Source organism: Lactuca saligna, chromosome 4, assembly GCF_052625555.1.
Source record: "Lactuca saligna cultivar CGN05327 chromosome 4, ASM5262555v1, whole genome shotgun sequence".
NCBI lineage: Eukaryota > Viridiplantae > Streptophyta > Magnoliopsida > Asterales > Asteraceae > Lactuca > Lactuca saligna.
This window is the reverse complement of record NC_136420.1, coordinates 146,770,800-146,786,112: the sequence shown is the minus strand read 5'-3', so window position 1 is coordinate 146,786,112 and position 15,313 is coordinate 146,770,800. Positions and strand designations below refer to the sequence as shown.

General features: G+C 41.8%; 1 long non-coding RNA gene across 7 annotated transcripts; it reads left to right on the top strand.

The window, feature by feature from the left end:
• The first annotated feature begins 410 nt into the window (after positions 1–410).
• Positions 411–3,457, top strand: LOC145042916 (uncharacterized). 7 transcript variants are annotated; one of them, XR_013680806.1, is made up of 4 exons: positions 432–1,122; positions 1,344–1,439; positions 1,543–1,847; positions 1,921–3,457. It is a non-coding gene; the product is annotated as an uncharacterized LOC145042916 (long non-coding RNA). The 7 variants fall into 7 exon arrangements; XR_013680803.1 differs by having other exon boundaries at positions 429–1,439; XR_013680807.1 differs by having other exon boundaries at positions 431–1,616; positions 1,796–1,847.
• Positions 3,458–15,313: the final 11,856 nt, after the last annotated feature.

The following is a 15,313-nucleotide window of genomic DNA, read 5'->3' as shown; positions in this document are numbered from 1 at the left end:
AAATCAAAATTGTACAAAAATTTGACTCTTTGAATGCCAAGTTGAATTCAGAAAACAAAATTGATATTGAAAACACTTTTGAATTCAATGAGGATGATGATATGAGTGTGATTTCTGTCGAAGATGAGGTGGATTGTTCTGAATTTGTCAAAAGCGAACCCGAAACCAATAAAAATCTTATTTTTGAAAACTCTGTTGAGTTCGCTCGCTCATCAAAAGACAAGACTAAAATTGGCAAAATCTATTGTATATCAAAAGGTTCAAACAACTTCAAATCAAGTTTACACAGTTCAAGGAATTACACAGCAGCAGACAACCGAACTAACGACATTAGTAGAAGAAGATAATGTTAATGGTTATGATGAGTTTTTCTGGTCAGCACCGATAGATAATGCCGATGAAACAGAAGGTCTATCTCAGAAAGCATCATGGAGAGTGAAAGGTAGGTATGTGGCAGAACCACTTAATGATCCTACACGATTTGATGTGCCAAGTACAAGTGGTACTAAAATTGACTCCAAGGAACCAGTCAAGATGTCAGGTGAAGCCTCTTCTCTAAAGAGCGAAAGTTATTCTCAAGTACCAAAGCGAAAGGCTAACATCCATAAAACTCCAAAAGGATGCAGTTTTGGCGATCTCACCTAATCTAATCCTTCTAGGTAAATCCAAAATCCAATCCATTGATTTCCATCTCCTCAATGTTGCACCCGAGCTGGTGGGTACTACCATCCTTGCTTCCGGTCAGCCTAACTTCTTCGAAATATTTAGGGCTTGTTTCCCTTTCCGTCCAGCCGAAAATTTCCCTTCCCTCCATGAAAGTTGAAATCGACAGCCAAAGAAATTTCCCATCCCTCCATTGAAATATTCCTGTTCTAAAATTATAGTTTGATTGATTATATTCGTGCTTCCCTCACCTTCAACAAGATATAGGAAACCATCGCTCACTGGCCGAACTTCATGTTAGGGTCTCACCTTCAATAGTGTTCGCTGATACCCACAATACTTCAATTGATCTTCGGTTTTTACTAACCACATAATTACAGGTCTCACCATCGATCTCTGGTCCAAGCCTACTAAATATTAAGTTGATTTCTTCTCCATCAGAATAATCTTCTTCCACATGTATGTACTATTTGTTCTATTTTCTTTTCTGCATTTTTTCTCTAATGGTTTGTCTACCCGTAAATTTGTTTCTTATTCTGAGGTCTAACTAAAAAATTTCTGATTGTGAGTACTGATTAAGAATTTGATAAGTGTGTGTTATACTAATTTCATTTCTTTTGCTGTAGTTAATATTTTGTTTCTTATTGTGAGCCTGATTAAAATTATGATTACATTTATAGGTAAGTATATATTATGTGTGTTGGTAATGCTCTCTCTGGATATATGTTATTGTGCCTCTTGGACATGGAACTTGAACTATGAAACTCTTAAATAAGGTAGATGATGTTGTGTCTTTGGTTGTATGTTAGTGTGTCTATATGATTTATGTGGGTATTGGTTCCATTGTTATATGTTAACGTATCTTAAATTGTTAACCAGATACAGGTCAAACTTTTGTTAATTGGGTGCAAAGGGAACAAGTGTCAATAGATTATGATAAAGTGTAGGCGTCGGTATGCAAAGTGATATTAATTATTGTCTTTTTTAATTTTAATTTGCATTATTTTTTCTGAGTTAAGAACTTTACATCTTGCATTAGTACTCGCCTTATAAAGCTTATCGGTCTTACTGTTTTGTTTGAGGTTTTAATAGTTGTTAATACTACAAAGTATGTTGAAGTTGTATTGATCAGGTTCTAGGTATGCTAGACGTGTGGTAATGTATATATGGCTTTGAACAACAAGGTACTTACTTACTTGTTATTATCCATTTCTCTTTAATTATTGCAATTATATTATAATATCACTGGTCTTTCAGGATGTCAGCATGGCTATCCCATTGCTCTTACCTATTCTTTTACCAATGGCTCAAATATCTTTCTTCCTCAAGCTTCAATAATCTTGCTTTATCAAGCTGCATAAAAAAAAGCTTAATCAAATGTCATATTTGAATACACATGAAGACACAAAACACAAAAACTATGACATCTTATTGTGTTTTTGATAATTTTACTCCAACACGTGTATTTTGGAGAAACAGGGTGTTTAAGATTACAGTGGATCTTGTATTTATAGATCACCAACCTGAGTTAAATCAACTTGCTAATGTTGTAAGCATATTGATTCCCCTTTCAAGTTCACCTTTCTAGACCCCTCCTCACTTCTTTCACTAAAACCACATCCATTAATCAAAGCCCCTCTTTTCCTCTTCCTCTAAAACGTGTACTTGATAACTCTATCAGTCAACGGTTGACTTAGAACCTTTGTTTCTGAACTCTTTAATGGTGGATCGACCTCCATTTCTGTGCTCTTCTGTTTCATTATTCCATCTTTCTCTGTAATTATGCTTTCACCATTACACGTTCTTACTAAATCTTTGTCAGATTTTCCTCTAAAAGTTTGATTGAAGTTGGAGAAGTCAAACATGAATTACCAGCCATTAGATCCATCTCCTTTACTACTTGTTTCTCCTCCACAGAGGGTGTTATATGTAATTTATCAACTACTTCATCCTCTTTGACAATTGACTCGGGCTTTGTGTCACCTATTTCTGGTGGGGTTCGTTCGCATGCTCGGATTCTTTGAGTACACCCGTTTCTATACAATTTGGTTTCTTTGCTTCTCAATATTATAGAAAGTAAATCCCCGTTGCTGATTAAAGATTTCTTTAATGTAAATAAAGAATTATAAAGTCTCTGACTTTTTGAATTGGGTTGTACTTCGGTAACAGGGGGTTCAGGAATTGATGCATTGTCTACTTGTACGTGATGCCTTACTTGTTTGCTTCTTGGGAACCTCTCAGGTTCTGCTTCAATTGCTCTCAACTCTTCCCTAAGGTCTTTTACAATGTCTTCAGCTTCCTGAAGTTGTGCTTCTAGTTCTTCAATTTTCTTTTGTTGTGTGCATGATGCCACTGAGCTTCATTAGCCTGCCAAAATTTTCAATTGGGTATTTATCATAAGTTTACTTGTGAAAGTTGTCAATGGGAGGCATAAAACTACAAAAGATGAAGCAAAAAGTTGTCAATGGGAGCCACAATTGTTCTAATGTGTATGGTATTCAGATTCATAACTCCATGCAATCTGCAACTCATTTTCCAGTCACAGACAGTCTTTTTAGTCATTACAATTTGGCAACAAAAAAACAGTTACTTCATATCATTTTCAGTGGTATCACATTTTCTTCTTGTTAGCTAGGCCTAATGTAGATAATATTTTGTATTTGCATTATCCATCCCTATGTATCTCAGCCTAGTCTTAGATCTTTTTTTAACCTAGGCTAGCCTATTGTATTATTTATATGTTATTCTATGAGATTATTAGGAAATTGAAAGATTAAAGCATGCATTAAAACTTCTTTCTATGTCTGAAAAACAATTAATACTTTCAAGTGAAAGGTCAACATGTTTCACAGCAACCTTATTATAGCTAGGCTCAGTCCCCTCAGTGGACCCCACTCATTCTGGAAGCAGTAGAACAGGTTCATATACTAGCATGCTTGTATGCATATAATAGGATAGGCCTAAATGCCAAAAAGCAAAACGGTGAGGCCAATGGGTCCCCTATTTCTGCAGTTACAAGTCCTGATTTTGTCAACGGTGTTATACCATGGAGCTGTAAGGGAAGATTTAATTAAAACTACTTTAGCACAGGATAACTATCAGTTTGCTAAATTATGTGATGAATGGAATTGATGGATTTATAACATTAAAAAAATCATATCTCATAGTATTTTCAAATATACATTTCTCCTTTTGTCTTACAATTGTTATATTGAATGTTCAGGATGATTTAGATAACATTACTCGTTTTCTAATACTAGCAAGAGAACCTATAATCCCAGGAATTGACAAGCCCCATAAGATAATAAAAAAGATAATTTATTTTATTGTATTTTAAATCAAATTATCAAATCATATATAAACTACCCAAACAATATTTAAATTTTATTTTATCGCCTCAATTTTGCAAACGAGCATTGTGTTTAAATTAGAAGAAGGCCCTAGGGTCTTGTTCAATGCTTTAGCTGTGTTTGCTCTAAGGGAGATCAACTTATCAAAAGTAAGTTATTTTTTTCACCCTTTTATTTAATATTTTTGTGATTGAATGAAAGTCTTAATGAAAGTAATTGACAACCCTTTTTCTGTAAATGATGTTGTGATTTTGGGAGAGGTGTTGTGTTTTTCTCTGTTGCTAGGTAACCTTCTCAACAACAACATTCTACTTAAGCAGGTGAGTAATCAAGATTAAGGGAGACTTATAATCATGTTTGGCATTCCTTTCCAATACACATTAAGCAGGTGGTACGCACACAAGGCGTTGGCAGAAACAAATAACATGAAATGTTTCCAGTAAGAAACAGAGTTGTATGATTATTTGTTAGTTTTATAGGAATGTATAACCCATGTTAGCAATGTATTACTTTTGTTTAACATTTGAATGATTCTTTGTATGACATTATAATTTGTGCAATTTATTTTATTTTTTGAGTATGAAATCTTATTTTATATTATGCAATGGATTGTATTTTTTTTATATGATATTTTATTTCTATTATGAGAAATTAAATGCAAATTTAATTTCAAAATTAATAAATATATAATTTTTTTTTAACATTTAAATTTACGCTACGCAAAAATGTGTGCCATCTTCATTTATGACATTACCTTTCTTGACAGGGGCTTTCTTGATACGCATTGCGAGTCATTAACACGCGCGTCGTAAGGTTACGACACACGAATGCATGCCGTCTTCCTTTATGATAGGGCCTTCCTTGATACGCATTGCGTGTCATAAACGCGCATTGTAATTGCATGTCGTAAATGAGCATCGTCTCTCTTTATGACAGGGCCTTCCTTGATGCGCATTTGCGCGTCGTCTGAGCCTTTTACGACGCGCAATGAGTGTCGTAAAAGACTGTTTTTCTAGTAGTGCGAAATACTCGACGATAACGGTCTTGATAGATCCAAACATCTCCGACAATTGTCCCCGAACAATCTCAATCACCTCCTCCAGGATGATCTCACTGACACGATCCTCTAACAATGTTGGCCTATCCTAGCTGCCAACTCCTGATCCTAACCTGGATCCGGTCTCAAGTCGTCTTATAACCATCATTATGATAATACACTAGGGAGATCTCTAATATTCCATAGAATAACAGGAACCTATTCCCAACCAAACCCTAGAGGTTGTGACTTCCTTGCTACGCGTATAGGTCCTGTGCTTTCAGTAGTACGGGCCCATACTACCTTCCACACCTACCCATATTTGTCTTAAGTGTCATCACAATTCCCTAATCAATATACATAAACATGTCGAGAGCTTAATCCTCACTCCTAGAGGAATGCTATATATCTCGCAACTGGCCTACTGGCCTCACACAACCCACTCATCCATGAAACTTCCACCAACCCTGCAGCACTAGTGCATGCTAGCCATACATAACGCTGGACCCTATGGACTTTCGAATATCCAATCTTACCTTAAGCCCCAATCAATAAGAATAGAACATAAGGCCAAATCAAACATTCTTGGGCTATAATATCTTAGTTATGTACAGCCGTGATGCATACACTAAACAACTCCAGTAATGATGTCAATCTCATATGAGGAAACCCAAGGCTAGTAGGCATCATGTAATCAGACAATTCTATCATGCAATTCCTGAAGATCCCTAGCCCAGTACTAACATATCACATAATCAAATAATTATATGGTATTTTGGGGTCTACTTACTCGCTCTGGCTAATCGTACACCCTGCATCCTCCTTTACTTATTTTGAAAACCATTTAAAAATTCATTTTAACATCCTTTCCTTGATTTGAGACTGGATTCACATGAGTGTTCCTCCAATTTGTTCAAACCGTCTGATGCCAACTTGTAACACCTATAAAATTCAAGCCAAATTTAAACTTTTTAATACATTTTAAAACCATTAAGTTATTACAGTTTGTTTTCAAAATGGTTCAGACATCAGAATATCCCCAGAATCAATCATGAAAATATGAGGAAGTGCACGATCACGCCTTCGCCTTCCCACAATCATAATAAGTGCCTGAAACAAAATCAACAACTATAAGCCTGAAGCTTAGTGAGTTTCCCCAAAATACCAACTCCATAAAAACATAACCATATCATATAACCAATACAAAACAACATGCATAATGAGTCATTAGCCTGAGTGGACTGCCTCACAGGCCTTCAGTCTATCTGAACTACTCTTCGCGCCTTCGGCACGTCTGTACCGCCATGCAGGGCCTACAGCCTATCCGGACCGCGCGTCAGGTATGTTGGCCTACAACATAAAGCAGTCAAACCGATCTAACAGATCACAAAGCATAGCAACAATCCTATAACCAGGATATCGACCTAACATGTCACTAAAGCATAACATATAACCATCCTAACTACCAGGATATAAATTAGTATGCATAACATGCAATAATCCGAATACAATCCATAAAGGTTCGGCCTTGGTGCCTTAGACCCTGTTGATATAGTGAGGAGAACTCACATGACACTGCTGAAGTACCACCGATAAAACTCCAACTGCTAGTTGACAGATTCCCGAACTGTCAACATCAAACAACACCCAATTAATAATTGGGTTCCAAGCCCAAAGTCCAACTCACACACTAAAGGCTCAATAGTCAAGTAATGGGCCAAAGGCCAACATATGGCCTAATTTTCCAAATTGGGCCCACAGCCTCATATGGGTCTTACCCTAATCCCATCAACATATTCTAGTCCATATGATTTTTCTTGAATGGCCCATTAATAATCCGATTACCAAAGCCCAAAGGAAAGGCCTAACACAAAGCCTAAGTGAAATTAGGGTTTCATATAAAATGACAATTAGGGTTAAGTGGTTCTCACTTAACCCATTAAGGACTTAATCCATTAAGTCTCTCACTTTACTAAATAAGTCATATGGTGTGATTAGGCTTAATACACAATTCCATTCCAATGGCCCAAATGTAGGTCTCGATAAGTCCAAGCACCTAATCCCAAAATTAGGGTTTCCACATGAAATGATGATGAGGGTTAAGTGTTTCTTACTTAACCCATTAAGGACTTAATCCATTAAGGACTTAATCCATTAAGTTCATTATTACCTTAAGCTAGTTTTTTAATTATTATTAATTATTATTTTAGGTTTAATAATTAATCTCTCGTATGTGTCCGAAACGTTTTTTGCAATTAGGTTCTTATGCGCTTAGGGTTTTCCAAACCCTAATTAGGGTTATCCAACCCAATACTAGCCCATTAGTCCATTGGTTGGGCTCTTAGGTCACATTGGGACTTATTGGCCTACGGTGGTGGTGACAAATTTTCTTTTCCATTATTCCATTTTGCTACAATTTACAACACCATCTAATTAACACACACACACACACTCATACATACTAATAAACACACATACAAACATAGCCACCTAATGGCAGCAGGTGGCTGTTCATGATGGTAGCCACCACCTCACGGTGGTGGTGGTGGTGGCCCACTAGAGATTCCGGCTAAGATAGCCACCCACACACAAAATTAACACCCTAAAGCAGTAGTGAAACATCCCAAAATACGACCCAAAAATTTTTGTTGAATAATTACTAAAACACCATGATAAAATCACAAGGTAAACTCGTACGTCAATATCTCACAAACAAAAGTAAATTGTTATGAGTAAACTGTATCAAGACTATATCAATCACATCTATGAAAACCAAAACAACTCCCAGAACAGCTGAAGTTGTGGTGTGTGTGCGATGCCATCAACCCGAGCTCTTCCCTTTGCTTGCAGAAGTACCTGAAACCAAAAATGAAACTGTAAGCACGAAGCTTAGTGAGCTCCCCCAAGCTACCACATACCATATAATACGTATAAACATATATTGGGTCGTGCCCACTGCATCGGACCGAAGTCCGAAAACTGCATCGGACCAAAGTTCGGAACTAACTAGGGCCTTGCCCTCTGCATCAGATCGAAATATGGAACTACTGAGGCCTTGCCTCCTGCATCGGACCAAAGTCCGGAACTAACTGCATCGGACCGAAGTCCGGAAATGACTGCATCGGACAGAAGTCCGGAACATACTGAACATAGCATCACATAAGCATATCAACTAACATGAGCACATAGATAGCATACTACATCAGGATGTACCTGGAACACATAACACAAAATCCTGTCTGAGCCACGAAGGCATCAAACATACTAGAATCTGCATCGGACCGAAGTCCGGAAACTACTGCTAGCTAAACGGGTCGGCATTGTGTCCTTAGACCCGTTCCTACTGAAAGGAAACTCACCTCATGATCTGGCTGCTGAGTGCGTGGCCCCGGGAACTATCTGCTGCTGCTCCGATATCTCCTGAGGTGCGCTGCGACAGCAACAGGAACATGAAAAGCGGGCAGTAGCAGCGATATGGCGTCCGGCGGTGGCAGACGGTCGCAACGACACCCAACGGCAGCAGGTTCGACCTGCCATTCAAACAACCATAGCTCAGGTTTAACCTTTCGTGTCGCGGTCTCCAACGCCCCATATAGAGCTCTTCGCTGCCCATAACATCTGACAACGGCGACAGAAGAAGACAGAGGAGGGCAAAGAAGTCCGATCGGTCCACGGGAGCAACAGGTCGCCGGTCTTGCGGTTCACAACTTTGTCGGCGGCACAGCAGCGACACGACAGCACAACAGTGGCACGACAGCACAACAGCGGACAAACTCAGCGGCTGTGGAGGCTCCAATGGTGGTGTGTGGCTACCGGAAATGAAGAGGAAGGTATAAGGGTGGGAGGTGGCTGAACTCATGGAGGTGCCAGCTGCATACATTTCAGGGTTAGGGTTGCAAGTGATGGGAATGGTCACAGTTAAATACCCCGACTCCATGCAAACTTAGGGAAAATGATAGAACTGTAACATCCTGTTTCAGATTGTTCGTGATTCGTGTTGGTGGGTCACGAGTCGGGCGCGAGAAGGTTTCAGTTTGAGGCGAGTTGCGTGAAAGATAAGGGATCTCATTACTTTTCGATATGTAGGAGGATGGTGGAAGCAAAGTTTTATCTTGGAAGCTATGAAAGTTTGGAGGGTTGACAAGTTAAGCCCTTAAATTCAGGAAGTTGGCAACCAAGTACGCTGGGCATACACAATGCGTACGCTTAGCGTACACACACGCGTTTTTATTAAGCTGAGCCACCTGGTACGCTGGGCGTACTAGGCACAAAGGAAAACCCTAATTAAATGAAGTGTCCCTATATAAAGAAAGAGAAGGTCTCATTTTTGGCCACCTTCCTCAGTGGTTAGACCCTCTCAAACCCTAATATCCGTCCTTGAAGTTTGTGGTGGACATGAATGAGCTTGTTGTGTTCTTGTTGACTTTGGAGGGTCAAGAAGAAGCATGAAAGGGTTTGAAGTCGAAGAACAAGTTGTGGATCTGAGCTTCCTTGGGGCTTGAGCACCATTTGAAGGTATAAAGCTCCAAACATTCCCTCTCTTTCTGTTTTGTGCATTTTAGGGCCCATTTTAGGGTTTTTGGTCCCAAGCTTGAGACTTTATGAGTTGATGCACTCCAAAGCTTAATAGCTGTCCTTTTAAGTTTATCTAATGGTGAAGAACCATTAAAATGAGATCTTGATCGTGTGAATCTACCCATGCATGATGTTGTGAGCATTTTGGGTTATGAAAGTAAGAGTTTTTATGTGTTGTGATCTTACCAGCCATGCAAAGGCTTAAAGTCGATGACTTTATGGAGTAAGAGATGTTAGGAAGTCCAGATCCAAGAGATAAGTCAAGGTCTTAACGGGTTAAGACCCAGAAATGTATTTAAGAAAAACTGAGAGTACGCCCCGCGTACTAGGCTGAGGTCCCCGATCAGATTTGTGTATGTTTGAGTACGTTGAGCGTACCAAGAAAGGTACACCCCGCGTAACCCCTCTCTGGGCTTTTGGACTAGGTGATCTTTTGGGCTTTAAGTGATAGGCCGGAATCCTTGGGCCTTCTTAGTGGAGCCTATGATCTGAGAATTAAATTGATGTCTTGGGCCTCATGATGGGCTGGTCTTGTAGGATGAGATTAGGCCTTAGGGAAAACTCAATTATTATTGGGCCTTGGTGGGCCTAATGGGTTAGGACCGTAATGGACTGGTAGTTGGTCTATCTTTAGACATAGTGATTGAGAAATTGGACTTAGTTCCTGATTGGGTTAATTGTCGGATTTGACACAGAGTTAGAAGTCGGTGTTTGGCAAGCAGCATGATTGGAGGTTGATTCTTAGTGCCAGGTGAGTTTTCTCACTATACTGTACCCGGAAGGGTTTTTATTGTGTGACCGGAAGGTCCGATATGTTATGAGTTATATGCATTGTATATGATAAGTTAATCGTTTATATGTGCTATGTATGATATGTTTGATATGGGCCGGAAGGCATTATGTTATGGGCCGGAAGGCGTATATGTTATGGGTCACAAGGCGTTGTGATGTGGACCGTAAGGTTGACGCAGGTAGGACCGAAAGGTTTACCGAGTCGGGAAGGAAGTCCCCTGAGACACATGGACCGGAAGGTCAGGGCCTGGAAAGGCGGATGTACGTAAGTAGTATCTTGGGAAACTCACTAAGCATTTATGCTTACAGTTGTCATGTTATGTGTTTCAGGTATCAGTGATGTTCGTGGGAAGGCGCCGGCTTGATCACTACACACACCAGATTTTTATGCTATGAGATCTTGGGATTTGTATATGTTTTGAAATGAGTTCAAACAATGATGTTTTTTTTATGAATAATAAATGAATCATGTTTTTATAAAATGCGAAAATTATTTTGAAAATTTACGATGTTACATGTAACAACGCAAATGTTCAAACCAATTTTTTTTTCATTTCAAAAATAAAGTATTTTCATTCAAACCAAGCATAATTATTCCAAGTGTTATGTCAAAATAAAATTCATAGAATTCCCAAGATCTCAAAACATCAATCAGTGTGTACACATCACGCCGGCGCCTTCCCACGGTCCTCGCTAGTACCTGAAACACATACATAACAACTGTAAGCATAAATGCTTAGTGAGTTCCCCAATATACAACTTACAAATATACGCCTTTCCAGGCCCTGACCTTCCGGTCCACAACACAACGCCTTCCGGCCCATAACATAATCGCCTTCCGGCCCATAACATATTGCCTTCCGGCCCATAACATATTGCCTTCCGGCCCATTTAACATACATAGCTCGCATAACAATTAACTTACCACATATAGCACGTATATCACATATCATATCCGACCTTCCGGTCACACAGTCAAACCCTTCCGGGTACAGTATAGTGAGAAGACTCACCTCGTGGATACTGAAAGCTAGCAACTCCTGAAACCACTCGTACTCGATCCGCCGAGCTACAAACTCCCTATAACATCATATATCTCTTATTAACACTTTTATCTTCCAAGTTAACTGACCCTAAGAAATCACACATAGGTCAACTCTGGTCAACGGTCCACGGTCAACTCGACCGGACTCGGTGAGTACTCTGGCGACTCGGCGAGTCTAGTCGTCCTCCAATCCTCTAAGATTCCCTTTCTACTCGTCGAGTATCCTCCTTGACCGACGAGTTACTCCTGGAAGAATCGCGGGGCCACCCCGACTCCATTCGCCGAGTCTGAAGAACAGCTCGACGAGTCCCAGTTATTCTTCAAGCTACTCGCCGAGTCTGTTCATCGGACTCGGCGAGTCCATGCCATGCAGCCGCTCAAACTGCTTCCTAAGGTCAGAACTGCTCTGACCATTCATAGGTCTGGCCTTCCTAGACTGGTCCATCACGTAAGGTTCTCATTTCGGTGCTCATGCTACACCCCAAGACTTATAATTTACATATTTACCTAAGGCATACGGATTTCAATCCAAAACCTTCATCACTTCCCGAAATGCACAGGTATGGGACATTCTGGACCTCCAAAGGTCCCAACACGGGGTTACAATCGTTTGGGGAACTAGGGTAACATTCAATCTATCCAAAAAAAGGGTTCCATAAACCCTAATCCTCTAAACACATCACCATAGCAGAGCATACTCGAATTCTTACCTGGATGATGTACTCTCTATGTCCCCAATCCTCAGAACGTGACTCCCTTGTTGTTCCTTTAGCCAAGCCCTTCTCTTCCTTGCACAACAACTCCTTCAAAATCACCAATGGCCTTTAACCTTGCTCTAGATGCACACAATCAATTTAGGGTTCCTCTCAGAAGGCTAAAACTAACAATGACGGCCAATAAGTCCCTTTTATACGTCCCAAATCTGAACGGCTAGGGTTTTCGCTAAACAGCGCAGACTCGCCGAGTCCATATCTGGACTCGTTGAGTCCAGTCGTGAACCCGCGACCAGGTCTGCGATCCTACTCGGCGAGTCTGGCTCCAACTCGCCGAGTCCCCTCTTAGAACACCCCAAAAACATAATTTTAACAATACCTGAGATTCCGGGCTGTTACAATTCTCCCCCACTAGGATTAGACTTCGCCCTCGAGGTCTCACTCTAAAAATAGTTCCGGATGCTGCTCCCGCATCTCACGTTCCGTCTCCCAAGTCATTTCCGATCCCCTCCGGTGTTGCCACTGAACCAACACCAGAGGTACTTCCTTGTTCCTCAGAACCTTGGTCTTCTGATCCCTGATGGCCACTGGTCTCTCAGCATAATTCAGGCTCGCATCCACCTGAATATCCTCTAATGGAACCACTGCCGACTCATCGGCTATGCACTTCCTCAATTGTGACACATGAAAAGTGTCGTGGATTTGCCCCAACTCTGCTGGCAACTCCAAACGATAGGCTACCCGGCCTATCCTTGCAATTACACGAAATGGCCCAATATACCGGGGTCCCAACTTGCCCCTCTTCCTGAACCGAATCACTCTTTTCCAAGGAGAGACCTTTAGGAGAACGAAGTCGCCGGCTTGAAATTCAAGTTCGGATCGGCGTCTGTCCGCATAACTCTTCTGTCGGCTCTGGGCAGTCGATAACCTCTGCCTAACCTGTTGAATCTGCTCTGTCGTCTGAAGCACGATCTCTGTACTGCCCATTACTCTCTGTCCCACCTCTCCCCAGCAAATGGGGGTCCGGAACCTCCTACCCTACAACAGCTCAAAAGGTGGCATACCAATGCTCGAATGATGGCTATTGTTGTAGGAAAACTCTGCTAAGGGTAAATACGCATCCCAGCTACCCCCGAAATCTAACACACACGCTCGAAGCATGTCCTCTAGCGTCTGAATCGTCCGCTCGCTCTGACCATCTGTCTGGGGATGGTATGCGGTACTAAAATGCAATTTAGTACCCAGCTCCTCATGGAATTTCTTCCAGAACCTGGAAGTGAAGCGCACATCACGGTCTGAAACAATCGAGATCGGCACTCCATGCCGAGATACTACTTCTCTCACATATATCTCCGCCAACTTCTCCGCTGATGAACTCTCGCTGATGGCAAGGAAGTGTGCACTCTTCGTCAACCTATCCACAATCACCCAAATTGCATCAACTCCCCTGGCAGTTCTCGGCAATTTGGTGATGAAATCCATAGTGATCTGTTCCCACTTCCACTCAGGAATCTCCAATGGCTGTAACTTGCCATGCGGTCTCTGGTGCTCGGCCTTAACCCTACGGCAGGTCAAGCACCTTTCAACGAACCATGCGACGTCCCTCTTCATACAGGGCCACCAATACTCCTTCCTCAAATCCAAATACATCTTCGTAGCACCAGGATGGATTGAGAATTTCGATCTATGAGCCTCTTCCATCAAAGTAATACGCGTACCGCCCACAAACGGTACCCAAATCCGACCCTGACACGTCAGAAGTCCCCGTCCATCCTTAACGAACTCTGAAATTAACCCAACGACCCGCTCTTTCTTCTGCATCTCTGGTCTCACAGCCTCGGCCTGTGCCCCAAGAATAGCATCCAATACTGGAGTCATCACAGTCAGTCTCAAACATACATCTCACAATGGGGTGCTCTCCGCCCTGCGGCTCAATGCATCGGCTACCACATTAGCCTTGCCCGGGTGGTACAGGATCTCACAATCATAATCCTTGACCACATCCAACCACCTCCTCTGACGCATATTTAGGTTGGGCTGATCCATCAAATACTTTAAGCTCTTATGGTCCGTGTATATCGTACATCGAACCCCATACAGGTAGTGACACCAAATCTTGAGAGCGAACACTACTGCCCCCAACTCTAAATCATGCGTGGGATATCTCGCCTCATGAGGCTTCAACTGCCTCGACGCATAAGCTATCACATGACCTCTCTGCATCAACACTGCACCCAGTCCCGAAATCGATGCGTCGCAATATACAACAAAATCTTCCATCCCTTCCGGGAGAGCTAATACCGGGGCTTCGCACAGTCTCTGGCGAAGTGTCTCAAAGGAAGTCTGCTGCTCGGGTCCCCATGAGAATGCAACACCCTTCCGGGTCAATCTGGTGAGCGGCACTGCGATCTTGGAGAAATCCTTGATAAATCTCCGATAGTACCCTGCCAACCCAAGGAAACTCCTGATCTCAGAGGGTGACTTCGGCACCTCCCAACTCATCACAGCCTCAACCTTGGCCGGATTGACCAATATCCCTTCCTGATTAACAATATGTCCTAGAAATTGGACCTCCTGTAACCAGAAGTCACATTTGGAGAACTTTGCATAAAGCTTCTCTGACCTCAATACCTCCAGGACCTCCCTCAAATGCTCCTCATGCTGCTCTCTAGATCTCGAAAACACTAGGATGTCGTCGATAAATACAATCACTGACCGATCCAACATCGGCCTGCATACTCTGTTCATGAGATCCATGAACACAGCCGGGGCATTGGTGAGCCCGAAAGGCATCACCACAAACTCATAATGCCCATATCGCGTCCTAAACGCTGTCTTTTGGACGTCCTCATCCCGCACTCTCACCTGATGGTACCCTGACCTCAGATCGATCTTGGAAAACCAAGATGCTCCTTGCAACTGATCGAATAAATCATCGATCCTCGGTAACGGGTAACGGTTCTTGACCGTTAACTTGTTCAACTCCCGGTAATCAATGCACATTCGGTGCGAACCATCCTTCTTCTTAACGAACAGAATAGGTGCTCCCCACGGCGAGCTGCTCGGCCGAATGAATCCCTTCCCCAGCAACTCCTGGAGCTGCGAGGACAACTCTTGCATCTCTGGAGGTGCAAGACGA